Consider the following 6,000-nt stretch of genomic DNA (forward strand, 5'->3'; position numbering starts at 1 on the left):
ACTTCTTATCACGTTCATAACTTGGTCCCCAAGTTCAAGGGAGAAATAGGACCTTTGGCGTGATTTTCCTTTTTTTTTTTTATTTTTTAAAAACTTTATTTATTTTTGAGAGAGAGAGACAGAACACAAGCAGAGGTGGGGCAGAGAGAGAGGGAGACACAGAATCAGAAGCAGGCTCCAGGCTCTGAGCTGTCAGCACAGAGCCCAATGCAGGGGTGGACCCACAAATCATGAGATCATGACCTGAGCCAAAATCAGACACTTAACTAACTGAGCCACCCAGGCGCTCCTGGCATGATTTTCATATTTGGGGTTTTATTTTTTTTAACTTTTACTTATCAATGTGTCACTAAATTTTAATTTATTAATGCCTACTGTCTCCAGGAAGTTGAAGCTTTATAGAAAAAGCTTTTGTGTCCTAATCCTGAATGTTCTGCCCATCTGTAAAATGCATTAGAGGTAAACACATATGGTGACTGGTCATTAAGGGACAACTTGAGCAGTTACCACCTTCTCACCCAACACTATCTAGTGCACACAATTTCTTATCCCTTTTTGTTCTCCTTTCTTTTTTTCCTTCAGTTCCTGCCTGACCCACTTCTCTTTAACTGTTTTTTTCTGTTTTATTTCCCGATGGTGTCATTAAGCAGCCGCAGGATTTCTTAGCAAACACAGTAGACTTACTGTAAATTTGAGTCATGTTCTACGATGAAAAGTAGTTTGAGATATAAATCAGAATGACTCTAAGAAACACTGCAACTGGTGAACGAAATTAAAAAAGCACTGTTTGAAAATTTTAAGTCCAGTATAGTTAACATACAGTGTTCTATTAGTTTCAGGTATAACATAGTGGCTCAACACTTCCCAAGCATCACCAAAGCTCATCAGAAGTGCACTTCTAAATCCCCATCATCTACTACCCCACTCCCCACCCACCTCCCCTCTGGTAACCATCCGTGCAACTGTTCTCTATAGTTAAGAGTTTCTTTTTTGGTTTGTGTCTTTTTTTCCCTTTGTTCTTTTGTTCTATTCCTTAATTTCCACATATGAGTGAAATCATATGATATTTGTCTTTCCCTGACTTACATTAAAGGAAAACTCTTGAGGGGATCCTGGGTGGCTCTGTCAGTTAAGCGTCTGATTCTTGATTTTGGCTCAGGTCAGGCTCTGAAATGACAGTGCGGAGCCTGTTGGGGATTCTCTCTCTCTGCCCCTCCCCTGATCATATTTGTTCTCTAAAAATAAACAAACATTAAAAAAGAAAAGAAAAGAAAGGAAAGGAAAGGAAAGGGAAGAGAAAAACTCTTGAAATGTGATTATTCTATGGTATATAACTCTTCACCTCCAACTTTCTGCCTTGATGGAAAGTTTTAGCTAGGTATTTGCTAGACCTCACTCATGGGTATGAAGTTTAAGATTTACGAAATATAAGCACTCTTACTTCACATATATAGACTAAATCAGCACATATAATAAGGATAAGCACAGCACAATTACAAGGCACTGTTCTTTAATTTGAGATTACCAGCATCTAATAGGTTATGCTTATATTTTTGAATCACTGCAAGATTAGAAGTGCTAGCAACAATCAAATTTGGAGAGAAGAGATTTAATTCTGTCTAACACAACTTTTGGCTAAAGTATAGTCCCTGGCATTCTAATTCTTTGAAAATGAGTAACACTACTGATCAATAATTCATTCACAACCACATTATAAACCGAGCAGTATAATTTTTCAGGTTGAACTTTTTGATCCTAGACAGTAAAATTAGATTCCACTAATTATAGTCGGAGACAATGACCATTATATATTTTTAAAATCAAAACGAATCACAGTCTGCTTCTAATCCACAAGTTGGGCTTCATCTTCCATATCCAACCTTCTCCAAGTGACCAACTTATGAATCATATGGAACTTGGGCTCCATCCATTCTCTGCCCCAGACAGAACTGTAGAAAGTCCTGCTCTGGCTTTCTTTCCTTAGAGCAAAGGAATGTTCCTCTCCTGGACCTATGCCTTCATCTTCCTAGACCTGGAACCTTGGAATTCCCTGCCTCAATGACCCTATACCCTGTTCCAAGGCCAGTGTAAGGAGTCTGTTCTCTAGGGCAGATGGGGAGCACATGTTGAACCCTAGGCTCAAGGGTTCACACATCTTCCCAGAAGGCTGCCCATGGGAGGAACAAGTCTAGAGAGAGGAAGATAAAGGGTGTGGGCCACAGGCTAGGCCTCCACTGTTGCTTTCACTTGGCCCCCACAACGAACCTGGTGTGAACCTACAGAATTTAACATATTGCCCAAGCCCACAGGGCCCTGTTGGGTTTGAGGTCTTTGCATATGCTCTCTTCTCCACATCTGAAGAATTCTCTCTCCTCTTCACTCCTGGAGATTTCTCCAGTAGATCCGATCCGACTTCCTTTGTGAAAATTCTTCTAACTTTTCTGGACAGATTGGCTGTCTTCTCCTTTGGGTTCCTATGATGTGTTCTACTAATATTTACCATGGAGAAATTAACACATCTGACTATAATTCTTTATTCATATATTTGCCTCCTTCTCATGAAAAATTCGAGGCCAGCGAGAGTTACATTCCGATGATGATGCTTCATAAATATTCAACGAATATGTGTTGAATTAAATGCACTAAATGTGTGTAGTTTAGAAATTGGCTATCAGGCTCATTTCTCAGACTGAAATTCTTCAGGCTATGTCTGAGGATAATATTACATTTTTCTTTTTATAAAGGAATAGAATGGTAAACTCAAAATTAGTTAAGGTATTTTCCAAAGCGCGAGATTCCAAAAATTCCATCAATAAGAACAAATGTTTGAGGGATGATACAGTCCTCAGTAAAAATGGACGACTGTGCTTCACATGGCTTCAAATGGAAGAGAGCTGCCCACAGTGAGAATATGACCAAGGAAATCTGTGACCCCCACAGGCTGGATGCACCCATGGCATCAGCTGTTACTACGTGCATTTGAGTCAAACTAGAAGATGGGACATTTCCAAAGAAATAAATTCAAATTGATATAGTTTACTGCAACCTGCTAATCTGTCATGCGGAGAAATGGGCAATATTCTCAGAGGAATCTCATGATCGTTATTCAAGGCACTTAAGTAGACACCTAAATCGTGTGGCATACAGCCTCTTTGTTGCTCAAAATTCCAACAGATGCTTACCAGCTTGCATTTTGCACCCCTTTGCTAGATGCCAGGAACTCTTCCAGGCATTTTACAAGTAGAATTGTTTAATCCCCACAAGAACACGGTGAGGTAGAAAGTGAGGGTCAGGATAGTTAGGAAACTTGCCCAAGGTCACTATGGGAGTGAACCTATGAGTCTTGGAGGTAGAAGGATCAAAAATTGGGAGTCACTGAAATATGCATGGCAACTAGAGCCAAGAGGAGATGGTGGCAGGAGCCGCTGGTCTGTTAGAAGGGCAGGAGAGCACTGATGGGGCTGAACTGAGGAGCTCGTGCACGAGATGGAGAGGGTAGCCCCATAAAAGTGGGAGAAGAAACAAGAGCAGTGATATTCCAGAAACCAAAGGAGGGAAGACGTGCATGAAGTCAGCTCCACATTACAAGATCTTATACGCACATCACACAGTTGACTGCAAGGAGGTCCTGATGTACATTTAGAAAGTCTCTGTCAGAAGTTCACATCCAGACTAAAGTCTGATTTGGTGAGCTGGTGAATGAATGGAAGGCCATCATGTAGGAGTAAAGAAAGAGAAAGCTTTCAGAAGGTACTGAAAGGAAAGGCAAACCCAAGGCAGAAGTTTAAAAGCTAGGAAAGGTCCAAAGTTTGTTCTTAACAGTGCGTAGTTTCCACTTGGAAAGTGGAAAAGAGTCAAAGCAATTTTAAATATGGCACAGTTTTATTCGCTAAAGCCACTGACTTCCTAAACGTTTACAGCAACATCTACGTAGTGCTAGATTCTTGATACTCAATGTCTGGTCATCTACGTTAGCATTTCCTGGGAAGTAGTTAAAACTACGAAATTGCAGACCCCCAGTGATGCAAATGCGTTTTAAAGTTTAAAACCCACAAATCTAGATTCTACTACAGATAACCCAAGAGAAATCTTATCCATTAAAGTATAGTTTGAAACTGTTGTAATTTACTCTGTATACACACCAGAGTCACATCTAATTTATTTGTGAATACCAGCATTGCTCTTTTTTCAAATCCAGTAATTAACTAGCTTCAAGTTATACTATCTCAAGTAATGAATTTTACTCTTAAATTGGAATACGATCACATCCATGCATACAGATGGTGTAGATGCACTTGGGTGGATGGCTCTCCCTGCACTGTGCAGTATGTTTTTAGCCTTCTCTAATTCAAAGCATTATCCAATTGCCAGAGGTAAATATTTTATGGACTTCTCTCAGTAACGATGCTTATTTCCCTCAAACCTGTCCCAGCTTATGTCATAGACACATTGTAGCCAAATAAATAAAGGGCTTCATGGGGTTCATTTTATACGGGCTGTAGCAGTAGTAACAGCCCAGGAGGGGAAATGATCGGAGGACCAGAGAGAGGATTCCATAAAAGGAAAACACACACAGAAACAATCCTTGTCTGCAGGATTCCAATATACACAAATTTCAGCTATCATGGTTTAGTGAAATACCACCAGCTTTCAACAACAAGGTTCAAATTTCAGTTACTGTAATATATCAGATGTGAGTAATTGCTTCAAGTGTAAACTTTGCTGCTAGCTCTTTAGCCCACAAATCTCTATGTAAAAAAGAGACGTACACCCCATTCAGTGACCAACCGTGGCACTTCTTTCGAAGCCTATCGGCGATTAGTCACTGTACATCTGTTATTCCGTGCACATACAGACAGAAAAGCGTGTCATTCCACGGCTCCCTTATCTCCCAGGGAAAGCCCCACAAAACTTTTTACAAAATGCATAATCGGGTGGGAAACAGCCGACGAAGAGGAAAGTAGAGCAGAGAAACGAAAAGTGCTAGCACTGGAAGTTAAATCGGAATCATCCACGCATGGTTGACCACGGGAACATTGACACTATGACCATTTGAGAGACTCTGGACGTATAACCAATAAAAACGTAGTACAAGAGAGCTTACCAACAAACATGAAGAGGCTAGTCGTGATGAAAAGGATCGAGTTGTCCTCGAGGAGGTGACATCTGTTAAAAAAAATAAATTTCACATTAAAAGAATGCTCTGATATTTCATAACAATGCAAGCACAAAGGGGGACAGGTCAGGAGGTGACCCAAACTTAGAAGTACAGCAGTTTGCCATGGCCGAGAAGATTTTCATTCCTTAAGTTACTCGATGAGAAGGCGGCAAGCACGGTTCAAACTACTCCTGACACGTTTTTTATAAAGGGCCAAAGCATTTTAGTTCTCGATATTTCTGTTTCAAATTATAAAGTACTGAAGAGAGTTTTACTGCTTTTTTTCATTTCCCTACATACTTATGACTGAAATTAAGAGAGTTTTTAATGTTTAAGCAAAAAATTGTAAAGGTCGCTGATAAAACAAATTTTTCCACTTGATTATTAAAATTGCCTTGTGCATTTTCAGTTTGCAAGGTCATTAAAAAATTTTTTTTAATGTTTATCTATTTTTGAGAGAGAGAGAGACAGAGAGACAGAGCATGAGTAGGGAAGGGGCAGAGAGAGAGGGAGACACAGAATCCAAAGCAGGCTCCAGGCTCCGAGCTGTCAGCACAGAGCCTGATGCGGGGTTTGAACCCACAAACCACGAGATCATGACCTGAGCCAAAGTCAGACGCTTAACCAACCGAGCCACCCAGGCGCCCCAGTTTGCAAGGTCATTTTTACAATCCCACACTATTGTCCAACGTATTACCAGCAGATATGATTGATAGGATGGATGGATAGATGGAAGAAAGAAAGAAAGAAAAAGAAAGAAAGAAAGAAAGACGAAGGAAGGAAGGAAGAAAGAAAAAGGAAGGAAGGAAGGAAGGAAGGAAGGAAGGAAGGAAGGAAGGAAG

At 40.3% G+C, this 6,000-nt stretch overlaps 1 long non-coding RNA gene across 1 annotated transcript in view; it reads right to left on the bottom strand.

Moving 5' to 3' along the window:
- Window positions 1–6,000, bottom strand: part of LOC121020637 (uncharacterized) — a 51,592-nt gene that overhangs the window by 24,964 nt on the left and 20,628 nt on the right. The window contains exon 2 of the long non-coding RNA XR_005786241.1: window positions 5,105–5,166. This is a non-coding gene — a long non-coding RNA (uncharacterized LOC121020637). The remainder of the gene's footprint in view (window positions 1–5,104; window positions 5,167–6,000) is intronic.

This window comes from Herpailurus yagouaroundi, unplaced genomic scaffold (genome assembly GCF_014898765.1).
Source record: "Herpailurus yagouaroundi ecotype Mexico unplaced genomic scaffold, PumYag 250, whole genome shotgun sequence".
Lineage (NCBI taxonomy): Eukaryota > Metazoa > Chordata > Mammalia > Carnivora > Felidae > Herpailurus > Herpailurus yagouaroundi.